Source organism: Carcharhinus amblyrhynchos, chromosome 35, assembly GCF_965287045.1.
Source record: "Carcharhinus amblyrhynchos chromosome 35, sCarAmb.v2.hapA, whole genome shotgun sequence".
Taxonomy (NCBI): Eukaryota; Metazoa; Chordata; class Chondrichthyes; order Carcharhiniformes; family Carcharhinidae; genus Carcharhinus; species Carcharhinus amblyrhynchos.
Genome location: NC_137358.1, coordinates 15,547,733 through 15,562,067, shown reverse-complemented (window position 1 = coordinate 15,562,067; position 14,335 = coordinate 15,547,733). Strand labels below are relative to the sequence as shown.

Sequence of the window (14,335 nt, the reverse complement as noted above, 5' to 3'; positions counted from 1 at the left end):
AATTCCCAGCTTGGATCACTGTCTGTGTGGAGTTTGCACATTCTCCCGATATCTGCGTGGGTTTCCTTCGATTTCCTCCCACTGTTATGCAGGGTATGGGGACTGGCCATGCTAAATTGCCCTTTAGTGTCAGGGGACTCACCAGAGTAAATGCATAGGGTTATGGGGATAGGTTCTGGGTAGGATTGTGGTCGGTGTAGATGCGACAGGCTGAATGGCCTCCTTCTGCAGTGTATGATTCAATGAAAAGTTATCTCTGATACTTCCCAAATTACAGGCTTATTTGTTTTACAATATCTTATCAAATGTGTTCTCTATATTATAGAATAGTTGTAACGTGTTGTTTGCCTCTTCCAATAGCATGGTTTCCCCCTTACCAATCACCTCATGAACATATTAGTTCCTACTCTAACACAATACTCCAACAGTAGCAACTACCCCCTAACATCTCATTAAAAAGAGGCCATATTCCTGGGGGATCTTCAATAGGCAGACTATTACAGGGCATGATGGCTGAACTTCATTCAGCCCTCACCCAAGCTCGACATACATAAGGATCATTCTACATACAGATAGATATCAGGAACCCAAGCTGATTTCCCTTTCCCTCACCCATAGCTTTATGGCCATTTAAAACACCCCTATTGTGCCTGAGATTATTTAACTTCATTTTCCCAAAAATTATATACAAGTCTAGTAGGAACACACTAGATTCAGGCTGCAGCTTGTGTAAAAGTAAACTTTGTATTTACATATCACTTTCCACACACTCAAAACATTTGCCAGGATGCCAGGCAGAGTATTGCTTTGAAACAGTGTAATGGCGACTTAAATTTCTGCCCAAGAGAACAGACAGGGCCTCAATTTTAATATTCCATCCAAGAGACAGCAGCTCTAATGGTGCAGCACTCCCTCAGTACTGCACTGCTACAGACAGTGATAGAGAACGAGAGAGAAATGGAGATAAAGAACGAGAAGAGCAATAGAGAGAAATAGAGAGCACACACCAAATGTGCATGCAATGATTACCTGCACTGCACAAATAACATCTGTTCCGCACAGAAAATGGTTTCATAATTGCTCAATGAATGTTGCAAGAGCCAGAGAGAAGGCAATTGACAATTAACATTATGTGACACTGTGCAGTGTGGAATATTTATTGGGAATTAAATATAGAGACTGCACTTCCAAGTGAGTATCAGCCAATAAAGGGAGACATACCAGTATCATTGCAGCATTGTACTTGGACTTGGATCACCACATTACAGAACAATGGTATACGTACACTGGGATAGATACAAAAGGAGACACTTCTAGATTTAAAAACGAAATATAAACAACCGGGCTGATTTTGACAGACTAATGCAGTAATCAAACAAGGCACCATTAGTGAACCAAAAACACTTTCCCCAATTAAATAGAAATTTTTATCAGCAATAAGAGACCAAACAATTACCAACAGGAGCTGCCTGTTCTGGTTCAGTTAGAAGAAAATTGTTGCAAACATTTACAATGTAGGATTGTCAACAAAAGTCTGAGGTCACGTACCAACCAAATCAAGAACAGCTTCTTCCCTGCTGCTGTCAGACTTTTGAATGGGCTTGCTTTGCATTAAGCTGATCTTTCTCTACACCCTAGTTATGATTGTAACAGGACATTCTGCACTCTTGCCTTTCCTGTTCTATAAACAGTATGTTTTGTTTGTATAGCACGCAAGAAATAATACTTTTCACTGTATGTTAATACATGTGACAATAATAAATCAAATCAAATCAGTATGACTCAGGTAATCTCCCAGGTACAGGTGGCATGTGATGCTCCAGTCTAAGAGCCAGAGTTCTTCCAGCAGAGAACCACAAGATTCTAAGGTTAACAAGCAGGTTCAGTCATCAGTTAGGAAGGCAAATGCAATGTTAGCATTCATATTGAGAGGGCTAGAATACAAGAGGGCGGATGTACTTCTGAGATTGTATAAGGCTCTGGTCAGACTCCATTTGGAGTATTGTAAGCACTTCTGGGCCTCGCATGTAAGGGCAAAGGTGCTGGCCTTGGAAAGGGTTCCAAAGGAGGCTCGCAAGAATGATCCCAGGAATGAAGGACTGGCCGTATGAGGAATGGTTGAGGACTCTGGATCTGTACTCATTGAAGTTTAGAAGGATGACAGGGGATCTTATTGAAACTTACAGATATTGCAGCATCTGGATAGAGTAGACGTGGAGAGGATGTTTCCATAAACATAAATTGAGGGCACGACCTCAGGCTAAATGGACGATCCTTCAGAAAAGATAAGGAGGAATTTCTTCAACCAGACAATGGTGAACTCTGCCACAGAAGGCTGTGGAGGCTGGGTCATTGAGTGTTTTTAAGATAGAGATAGATAGGTTCTTGATTAATCAGGGGATCTGAGGCTGTGGGAAAAGGCAGGAGAATGGGGATGAGAAAATTATCAGCCATGGTTGAATGGCGGAGCAGACTTGATTCTGATCCTGTGTCTTATGGTCTTGGGTTACTGTCTGTGTAGAGTTTGCACATTCTCCCAGTATCTGCATGGGTTTCCTCCAGATGCTCCGGTTTTCTCCCACACCCCAAAGATGTGTGGATTAGGTTGACTGGCTAACCTAGTGATCCTAATTTTGGGGATATTAGCAGAATAAATGTGCGGGGTTACAGGGATAGCGTGGGATTTTTGTCAATACAAGCTCAATGGGCCAAATGGCCTCCTTCTGTAGTGCAGGTATTTTGTGAAGTTACTGAACATGGCTGGAATTCTTCAGCTGTTCACATCTCACTCAACCAAATCTCTGTTCACTGCAGAGGGACTGGAGAATCCTGCTGCATGAACGGCCGGAAAATTCTACCTCTCATTTCTGTTCAAACGTATTTGCACAACTGCCAAATTGCTGCATCTCCCACAAACCAGCACAAATCAGATAGTGCAAAGGAGGCGTTCGTGAAAAAAATTCCTTGATGTATTTAAGTGGTAATTAATACAGCTAAAAATGGGTTTATAAAAACACTTTAATGAGTGTCTACTCCACTGCCTACAAGGAACACAGTTTGAAATAATTGCAAATGACTTTGAAAAACCGTATGGGCCATGTAATTGGTTTTTACAGTGGTCGTTTTCTTGGTAAATTAGAAGCTTAATATTTAAATATGCCTACTAGTGACTTTGAGCTAAAAAAAAAAGCTCAGTTTGAAGAGTTTCTTTGAAGGATGGAAAATAGGCAAAATTAGCAGAAACTTGCCATCCTTGTGACTTCAATCTGGAGCTGTGGGCTCGTTCTGCAGTAATAAAAATAACTTTTCAAAAAAACTAGCATAAATATCATGGAGAATCTGATTTGCAGACTTTGGATTGCCAGTACACTAACATAACTACTGGGTCCCTGGCGCTGTGAGGCAGCGGTGCTAACCACTGTGCCCGCCCTTGAGGAGGAGGAGAGGAACAGAGAAAAATAATTCACGGGGAAAAGTGACAGAGGACAACTAATTTATTCTCCAGCTGCTAACTTACAAAGCAGACTTCATGCCAGTGAAACTGAAAAATAAGACAATTAGGCTCTGAGAATTCTAGATTTTCCCAGTTCTCAGCTTCTGAGTAGCAAGCTTCAACAAGGGTCACGGATTTGGAATTTGGAGATTGAGAATTGAATATCAACCATTTACCTCCTTCTTTGTTGGGGAAATTAAGTCAACTGCATGTCCTCTTAGATCACTCACCAGTGTTCAGATCAGAAACCTTGCTGGTCTGCATGATTCAGTATTACATTTGCCAAAACTATCAAGCATCTCGGTTTCTCTTTTTAAAAAAAATCTTAGATTCTAGAACCTAAGAAATCATTGAGAAATATGGCAAAAACCCATATGTATTTGATACCTTTAACATACTGAAACATTCCAAAGTTTTTAAAAAGTAGTGACTGCAAAACACACATGGCACAATGGTTAGCACTGCTGCCTCACAGTGCCAGGCACCCAGATTCAATTCCTGCCTCGGTCCTGTCTACGTGGAGTTTGCATGTTTCCCCCCCCCCACCGTGTCTGCTTGGGTTTCCTCCAGGTGCTTCAGTTTCCTCTCACAGTCCAAAGGTGTACAGGTCAGGTTGATTAGCCATGCTAAACTGACATGTGTCAGGGGATTAATTGGGTAAATATGTGAGGTTACAGGAATAAGGCTTGGGTGGGATGGTGGCCGGTGCAGGCTTGATGGGCCAAATGGCCTCCCCGTTTGCACTGTAGGGATTGAATGAAAACTTATGAACATTTAACATGAAGCTATAGCGAGATATTGGAACAGGTGACTAACAGCTTGGTCAAAAAAAGAGGGAGATCTTAATGGGGATAAGGTAGACAAATCAGAACTCAGGCAGCAGAGTTTCAGATAATTTGCAACGCTGAGCGGGAAAGCATTTGAGGCAAGAAAGACAAAGATGAGATTTTCAGCAGCTGATCAGGTGAGACAGGAAGTGGAGATCGGTAATGTTCCAGGAGGTGAAAATAGGCAGTTTTGACTGGAGAAGTGAGAGGTTAGAACTTGCCTCAGTACAGGAACTGTATACAACCAGCCTCAACAGCTCCTGGATGAAGCTTTTTACTTTTAATGTGATTCAGAGTCAAATTTTGTTTCTTAACCCTCTCACAAATCACCTTGGCATAGTTCACTACACCACTCTGAAATATTCTTTTAGAGAATGCTGCTGAAATATTAACAGAACAAAATTTTCATCATGAGATACCAAGCACACAAATTTTCCCAAGACACTGATAGCCTTGGGCATGGAATAATACAGGACAGAAGTGCATCACATCTCAATGATGTGTTTACGTCCTTGATTCCCCACAGGTTACATTTCCATGCATTATTAAAGGGCAGATAAGTCACTGTGGAATAACTGAGCAACTAACTTAAGGCAGTTAGCTACCAGAAGTCTAAAGCAGATCAAATACCCTCACCTTTGGCCAGGAGAAGGGCTATGGAAAAACAACATGGTCAGTACATAGCATTCAGTGCTGCATGGGTATGAGGGAGTCTTGGGGAAGGATACAGTCAGGCTTGGTTATGAGATTCCTTCAGCTGATGCTAATGACAGGCATAGCCTTGATTCAGGCTTTACATGCAAGATTTTGCTGGGCAGGTTTATCAGATACTTAAAAACCTATCAAACTAAGCTACTCAGCAATCCATACCGGTAGATTCTACTTGCACAATACGGAATGCAAGTTAGCTCTCAATAGGACATTTCATATTTAAATCTCAGAGCGTGGACACCAATTAGCATTCTGTTATCATTGGCAATGGTTCTAATGAGTTTGAGCTCTAACCAGAACATACCAGAAAGACTGTGCCAAATAGCTGTAGTTCACCAAGTGTTGAATTAAAAGACTACTCAACATCACACGGCAGTTAATAATGCCCAATTGTATTGAAACGTAAAAACAATGTCGCTGGCAGAATGTGCAAACTTACTGTCAGAGATTTTATTGTTATTGTTTGGAATGAGATTTGTGCTTGTTGAGAATTCACAAAGCAGACTAATTTTTTTTTCCCCCAAATTAACAGGATTCTAATCAATTGAGCACTTTAGGGCATTGCCTTGTAACTTCACCTGAAGCAGAGAGCAACATAAAAACAGTCAAACCTTTAGTGACATTATATCCAATTATACTTCTCATGTTCCACTCCAAGCTACAGTCTTGTAGCTGGGAATTACTGGCTCTGGTATTGGGTGACTGACTCACTGCTAAAATACCTGCAAGGACCAAGTGGGCAGAATCCACCAACTAGTTACCAGAGAACAGGTACCAATTCCAAATTACCTTGCCAGAGATGGATGACTGAGTCACAGCAATCACTCAATGCGGCAAAGACATGATTATTGTAACACAAATGGAGGCCCCTTCTACCATGCAAAGCAAGCAACAAGTGACTTGGCTTCAGTAAAACACTCATAACAAAGTTTGATAAGGCACATAAGTAGACACCATGACAAAAGCTTCATCAAGAGGTTGGTTTTAAGAAATGCTTAAAAGGAAGAAAGAGGTAGAAAAATTTAGGAAGGGTAGCCCAGAGTTTAAGAGCCTTAGCAGCTAAATGTATAATGCCAATGGCAAACTGAAGAAAATCAGAAAGACACCAGAATTGTAAGGAGGAAAGAGTGGAAAAAGTACAAAATGTGAAGCAATTTCTCCATCTAGTTTTCTAACTTTAACCGGATCATTTGAAATCATCAGGAGCAAACACTAACTTACAGACAAGGGTTTCCTCCACTTCCAAGAAATTACATTCTTTGAATTTGATCAGATCTCGGCTATATGACAGCACCCTCAAACATTACAATACAAACAAGTCAGATGCACAGCAAGATTATGTCATCACTGGTGACAGTGCCAGTGGGCATACTTTTCCAAGGAGTTGTGAAGAGTCACTGCAACATACAGCATTGAGTTACACAGTTTCTAGTTAAAAGGATTCTGAACAATACAAGCTAGTTAATAGTATCCAATTGTACTCCATTATAAAACAATGCTGATGGCAGAACATGTGATCAGAAACTGCCAGAAGTTTTTGTTCTATTGTTATTTGGAATAAGAAAACATGCACTTATTGAGATTTGCAGCAACAAGTATTTAGATCTCAAGGAGACCCATTGAAGTGGCTTTTCAATCTCAAGGCTCCAACAGCTTTTCATGCCAGAAGTCTGAAGGAATTGGCTCAAAATCCTGTGGTTAACTGGACCCAAGCCAAACTCTAAAGGATTGAAATAAAAACTATTCCAAAAACAAAAAGGATGAAAGATGAACTGGAAAATATAGATGCATTCAACAGTAGCTGCATAGTTGGGAAGGTTTTTGAGCATTATGAAGTAGAACATAAAATGGAATATCTTGAGGGGCAAGAGAGAATCAGAGACAACATGGTTTAAAAGTGCTTGACTAATTTGATAGATTTCTTTGAAGGGGCAAGAGCTAATAGATAGGACAGAAACAAGAGGATACCCATCAGGATTTCAGGAGGAAACATGATACTCTCCTGTATAATAGACAGCCACAGTAGGTCTAAGCCCAGGGCAGAGCTGGAAATGTATTGGCAAATAGTTGGTAAGTAGAGAACAAGTAGCATGCAAATAGCTGATTGAAATACGTTCATTGAAACATCAGCAGAACGAGAGCAAGGGAAAGTAAATTCCACATTATCTGGAATACACTTCTTGAAAAGGACAGTGGAAGTAAATTGTGACTGTTAAAAGGGATATATACTTAAAAAAGGGTTGCAGGGTTAAGAGAAACAGGAAAGTGGAATTAATTGGATAGCTCCAACAAAGCTCTAGGACAGATACAATGCATTGAATGACTTCCTTCCTTGTGTATGATTCTATGAATGTTGGAACTGCTGCTGTTTATGATTCCTTCTGCTAAATCAATTATGTTTGGTTTGCAGACAGTACTAAATTGCAACCACTGGAGAACCATGAATATCAAAGCGCACAAATTCAGAAAGGCTCAATGGCTAGAGAAATGGCTGTGTCATTTAGTACAAAGAATGTATCAGTTGTGACAGAGAGAAGATTATGGGCTGAGAATTATGTGCTAAACGGGAATGTACTAGAGCCAATAAAGGCCGGGGTTGGTGGGTGGGTGGGTGGGGGGGGGGGGGGGGGGGGGGGGGTGGAATCTTTGGATTTTAATTGAAAGATCTCTATTATTAACACCATGATTTTCCCAGAATCTGCTTTTGGTTGTTTATCATCAGAGTATTTAACTTAGACTTCTTCCATTTCAGCAACCTGCAGAATAGGAGTCCACATGCTTACTGACACTAATACATATTGAGTACAAGAGTTAGGAAATCATGTTGCAGCAATGTAAAGTATAGGTTAGGCACATTTAGAATATTTGTGTGCAGTTCTGATCGCCACACTACCAGAAGGATGTGGAAGTTTTGGACAGAGTGCAAAGGTAGTTCACTAGGATGTTGCCTGGTCTCAAGTGTTGGTTATGAGGAGAGGTTGAATAAACTGGCTTTGTTTTCACTGGAAAGATGGAGGCCAAGGGGTGACCTGATCAAGGTCTACAAAATTATGAGGGGCATAGACAGGGTGGATAGCCAGAGACTTTTTCCAAGGGTGGAAGTGTCAATTAGAAGGGGTCACAGGTTCAAGGTGAGGGGGGGAAAGTTTAAGGGAGATGTGCAGGAGAGGTTTTTCACACAGAGTGGTGGGTGCCTGGACCATGCTGCCAGAGGAGGTTGTAAAAGCAGGCACTGTAGGTAGCAACATTTAAGAGGCATCTGGATAGGAGGGAGGGAATAGAGGGATACGGACCGAGTAAGAACAGAAGGATTTTTTTTATTTAATTGGGTCATCATGATAAACACGTGTTTGGAGGGCTGAAGAGCCTGTTCCTGTGCTGTACTGTTCTTTGATACCATCAGAACACTTCCCTTGCAATATTACTTTAATGAATTGCATATTTCACTTTCAATTCCACTCATCAATACTGTAAATTACAGTCTTTGTATTGAGGTCACTGAGGCGATGCAGAATATTACATAGAAGGTACAGCACAGAAACAGGCCATTTGATCTCATTCATCCCTTCAGATTATGATTCACATTAGCCACAAAATCTCTCATCATACTAACAAAACCTTCTACTCCTTCTGTCGTATATTAATCTAGTTTACCCTAAATGCATCAATGCTATTCACCTCAACGACTGCTTGTGATATCAAGTTCCACATTCTCATCATTCATTGGGCAAAGATTTCTCCCAAATTCTCTTTTGGATATATTACTGACTCATATTGACAGCCCCCTAAGTTTCGGCCTCTGTCAAGCTGAAACATTTTTCTCCATCTACCCCATAATGCCTTTTCATAATCTTAAAGATCTCCATCAGATATTACTTTAAAACAGCAATACTAGGCAATTAACCATTTATTTACCCAATTCACCCAGAGTGGAGTATCATAGATTTGTCGGTTCCAGGTTACATTATCTTGACAACTAAAAAAGTTACCTAATGCTTATCCAGTTTCCTATTTTGACATCTGAAAATACCTATTACTGTAACGCAATTTCTTTCCAATCCTCAAACACATGCGAAAGTTCCAGGGGCAACTGTTAACAGCTCATCACCATTTCTTTGAGCCATGGCTCCAGGACAGCACTCTTGACTTGGGAGTCAGAACATCATAGGTTCAAGTCCCACTCCAGAGACCTGGGCGCATAATCTCGACCAACAGTGCAATTCTGATCAAGTGCTGCAGAAGGTGCCAGCTTTCAGATGACAGGTTTTTAAAAATGAAAGGCTCCATCTTCCCTCTCAGATGGATATAAGTGATTCCAAGGCTTCATTTTGAATAGCAAGAGTATTCTCCCAATGTCCTGGCCAATATTTGTCCTTCAGCTAAGCAGATTGCCAGTTGTCACATTGCTATTTAGAGGATCTGAGATTCACAAACCTGGCTGCTGTGTTTCCGACTTTAATGCTGCAAAAATACATAATTGGCAGCAAAGCATTTGGAGATGTCAGAAGTCGTGAAAGTTGCTAGAGTTAACATTTAGATCAGCTATGGTCTAAATAATTTGTGGAACAGGCTTGAAGGGCAAAATGGAGAGCTCTCTTTGGCAAATTGTGCGGAGGGTGTGGAGAGTCTGCAGAAGGATCTAGATAGGCTGGGCGAATGGGCCAGGAAATGGCAAATGGAATTTAATGTTGGCAAGTGTGAGGTGGTCCACTTTGGTAGGAAGAATGGTAGGAAGGACTATTACTTACGTGGCGAAAAACTGCAGCAGGCGACGGTGCAGAGGGACCTCGGGGTCCTTGTGCATGAGTCGCAAAAACCCAGCTTGCAGGTGCAGCAGGTGGTCAGGAAGGCGAATGGGATGCTGGCCTTCATAGCGAGGGGGATTGAATATAAAAGTAGGGAGGTCTTGCTGCAGCTGTATAGGGCATTGGTGAGGCCGCAGCTGGAGTACTGTGTGCAGTTTTGGGCGCCGCACCTGCGCAAGGATATTTTGGCCCTGGAGGGAGTGCAGAGGAGGTTTACTAGGCTGATACCGGAGTTGAGGGGATTGAGCTATGAGGAGAGGCTGAATAAACTAGGCTTGTACTCGTTAGAGTTTAGAAGAATGAGGGGAGATCTCATTGAGACGTATAAGATGATGAATGGGATGGATAGGATAGAGCTGGAGAGACTCTTCCCGCTCAAAAAAGACAGTAGGACTAGGGGGCACAGCCTCAAGATAAAGGGGAGGCGGTTTAGAACGGAGTTGAGGAGGAACTTCTTCACTCAAAGGGTGGTGAATCTCTGGAATTCTCTGCCCGTTGAAGTGGTGGAGGCTGCCTCGCTAAATATTTTTAAGAAGCGGGTTGATGGGTTCTTGATAAGAGAGGGGATTAAGGGTTATGGGGAGAGGGCGGGAAAGTGGAACTGAGCCACGACAGATCAGCCATGATCTTACTGAATGGCGGGGCAGGCTCGAAGGGCTAGATGGCCTACTCCTGCTCCTATTTCTTATGTTCTTATGTTCTTTCTCCCGCTTATGGGATTTGACTGCTCACTGGAGCATAGTTCAAAACGCAACAGACTCACTCATTGGAGTAAAGTTCAAAACAGAATAGACCGTCTCCGGAATCTCACCCAAGTGGCCACTGTTCAGACGAATCCTTGACAAATGAATGTTGGTAGGCTGACTGCATGGTGGAGTCTGGTTTCAAGGGGATAGATATATTTCTGATTAAAAAAGGGTTAAAGGGATATGGGGAATAGGTGGAGAGGTGGATATGAGACCCGCCAAGGGCTGAATTGCCTACTTCTAATTCCTATGTTCCTATAGAAAGCATCACAGATCCAGCATGAAGACGACCGCTGTGCAGTGAACGGAACGGAACACTAGGCAAGTTTCCCTTCCCTAATCTGGAGGGCTGTGACCAAACCTCATGCCCAATATCACCAATCAAGATTGGTTCACAGCATAAACCCAGAAATGAACCTAATCCATACTGGTGAGATTGAGCCCCATTCCAAAATTACTAGATCAACTGAGCACCTTCTTTCAGTTTTAATTGGTTGAAAACAAAATTCTCACTTCAATTAAAGTTCAAAATATTGTAGATGCTGTGACTCAGAAATTTTAAAAAGCCTGTCTAGTGCTGAAAACATGGTGTTGAGATGCCAGCGTTGGACTGGGGTAAACACAGTAAGAAGTCTCACAATACCAGGTTAAAGTCCAACAGGTTTATTTGGTAGCAAACACCACTAGCTTTCAGAGCACTGCTCCTTCATCAGGTAAACCTGACAAAGGACATTTATAATTGACAACGGACAACCTCTATATTGAAATAACCTGTGTTTCCATCCGATAGATGAGCAGTAAATATATCCTTTGTTCATCATTTCCGTTCAATCATACCCAAATTAAAACATGCCAGTTATTCATATCTAGAGCTCGCACTGCTGAGTATGACAGGGATAAATTAACAATAATGTAATGCCTTCATCCCTGTTTAGTTTTTAAAATTATCTCAAAAAGCAATGGGTGGATTTAACAAATCCTGGTACACAGTTTAAAGTTTAAACCGATGTCATTAGTAGGCTTATATTAACACTGCAATGAAGTTACTGTGAAAATCCCCGAGTCGCCACACTCCGGCGCCTGTTGGGGTACATAAAGGGAGAATTCAGCATGACCGATGCACTGAACCAGCACGTCTTTCAGACTATGGGAGGAAACCAGAGCACCTGGGGGGAACTCACCCAGACACGTGCACAGACAGTGAACCAAGCTGGGAATTGAACACGGGTCCGTAGTGCTGCATGACAGCAATGCTTAACCACTGTGGCGCTATCGAGCCTGCTCCAACAACAATTTCACCCAGGGTCCAACCCCACAGTTCACATATTTACCCTGCTAAGGGGCAATTTAGCATGGCCAATCCACCTAACCCACACATCTTTTGGACTGTGCAAGGAAACCCATGCAGACACAGAAAGAACATGCAAACTCTACACAGACAGTGATCTAACCAGGAATCGAACCCAGGTCCTTAGCACTGTGAGACAGCAGTGTTAACCACGGGCCACTGATACAGGGTGTGGCTCAGGGAACAACCTATCAATTTTTGGCAAAGATATAGATCTAGATCCAAAACTATTTTAAACATCTATCAACATTGGGAGAAGAGAATCTTTTCAAATAGGTGGTGTAAACAGACTTGGTTTGCTTTGCTGAATTAAAAAACTGCCCGCTGTATGAAAGACTATTAGCTGTGCCACAAGGGTTCATTGATTACCACAGTGGTGTCAATTGACTCTGCATTTAAGAAGCAATTACACAGTGTAGCTGTTTACACTGCACAGATTTATATTAAACACTCAGAATCATTTGTAAATGCATCTTCAATGTCACAAAACTGCAAACAAGCCACAGTCCCAGGATCGATCACCACAGACTGTGCCAAGTTAACTGAGTCAAGCTTGGCTGAGGCAGTAGTATGGACAAAGTTGCCTTGGGCTAGTGAGCAAAACAAACTAGCAAGATTTCAACCCTGTTTTCTGTTGGGAGTGTACACTTGTGATGTCTTTGTCATCAGACCTAATGACAGTAACCTGTCAAACAAATAGTTTCTGCACTTCAAGCTCATGTCCCGAAACATTTGGGAAATGTACCAAGACGCTAAACATTTATCTTTCTTACTCATATATATCCTCCTTGTCTAAGACAGCCACACAGAATCGGCTTAACTTGGAGAAGCCGCTTTTTCAAAGGAACCCTAGAACTGGAGATAACGATGAATGCAAGTTGGCCACCCATAACATTAACTCTTACTTCTCTATCCACAGATGTGATCAGACCTGCTGAGCATTTTCCAGCAGTATCTCATTTTATTTCAGATTGCCAGCATCCACGGCATTTTGTTTGCATAAATATCCTGACTGATTTGAAATTTTTTTTTATTTGGAAAGACCACTTCACCAAATAAAAATCAAAAAAGGCCATTTTGACCATAAAAATCCCATGTTCTGAATTCTGCCCAAGTTCCAATTCCTAGTTTGTGCTAGCGAGCAATTTCAGCTGTTTCAGGACAGAGGTGGAACAATCTGTCACAGTAACTCTTGAGGGGAAGAACCTGCCATGCCTCCCTTTCCAGATTGTTCTGCAGTGATCTCAGCTGAAGGTGAGCATCACCTGAAACATAAGATGGAGGGGGCCATTTGGCCCTTCAAGCCTGCTCCGCCATTCATCACAATCATGGCTGATCATCCAACTCAAGAGCCTAATCTTGCTTCCCCCCCCCTCAACTTGTCTGAACTTCAGCAAAAACAATCCTAACCTAGTCAATCTCTCCTCGTACATTAGTCCTGCCATCCCCGGAATCAGCCTGGTAAACCTTCGCTGCATTCCCTCAAGAACTAGCACATCCTTCCTCAAAAGGAGACCAAAACTGCGCACAATACTCCAGATGTGGCTTCACCAAGGCCCTGTATAATGGCAACACCACATCCCTGTTCTAGTACTCAAAATATCTGGCAATGAAGGCCAACATGTCATTTGCCTTCTTCACCATCTGCTGCACGTGCATGCTTACCTTCAGTGACTGGTGCACAAGGACACCAAGATCCTGCTACACACTCCCCTCTCCCAATTTACTGCCATTCAGGTAGTACTCAGCCCCATATAACTGAACAACCCATGGCCTCTCAGTCACAACAAAACAAATTCAATAATGCAGCCCACACCAGTAAAGCAGAAATGCAGAGTTAAGTTCATTTTAGGGATTCACTGAAAGTGATCCTTCAGTATTTATGGAAGAACAATACACAGATCCAAATTCAAACCATTTGTTTAACAGACTGAAATTGGCTCAGTGCTGCAGAAACATCTGAAACCACATCTGACTTGAAGGTCTACAACTATAATCATTCAAAAAAAAATTCATCCAGCAATATGCGGTGTCTTGCAGCAAAGAAAAGACTCAGAACTTCTTTAGGAATGTGAAATAAACAAACAAACAAACTTGTATTTATAAATCATGAACTCAGGCTGTCCCAAAGCAATTCAAAAGCCAAATATTTGGCATCTGGTGCCTAAACTAGATGGCAGATAGCAGAACCAGACTGTGTACACGCACCCTACATCACATCTACAACTCTGAAACAAGGCCATTGGGCACAACTATGATATGCTGGTGTTTGTTTATACTCCAAGCTAACCTCCTCCTGCCTTACTTGATCCTAGCCTGACAGCAAAACTTAATATTTCTTATAGATATCCTTCCGCCACTAAAGCAAAAACAGAGAATGTGACAAATGCCAAAAATTGGAAATA

General features: G+C 41.9%; 1 protein-coding gene across 3 annotated transcripts in view; it reads right to left on the bottom strand.

Moving 5' to 3' along the window:
• LOC145361753 (TOM1-like protein 2) overlaps window positions 1-14,335 on the bottom strand; it is a 90,236-nt gene that overhangs the window by 72,755 nt on the left and 3,146 nt on the right. The window lies entirely within an intron of this gene.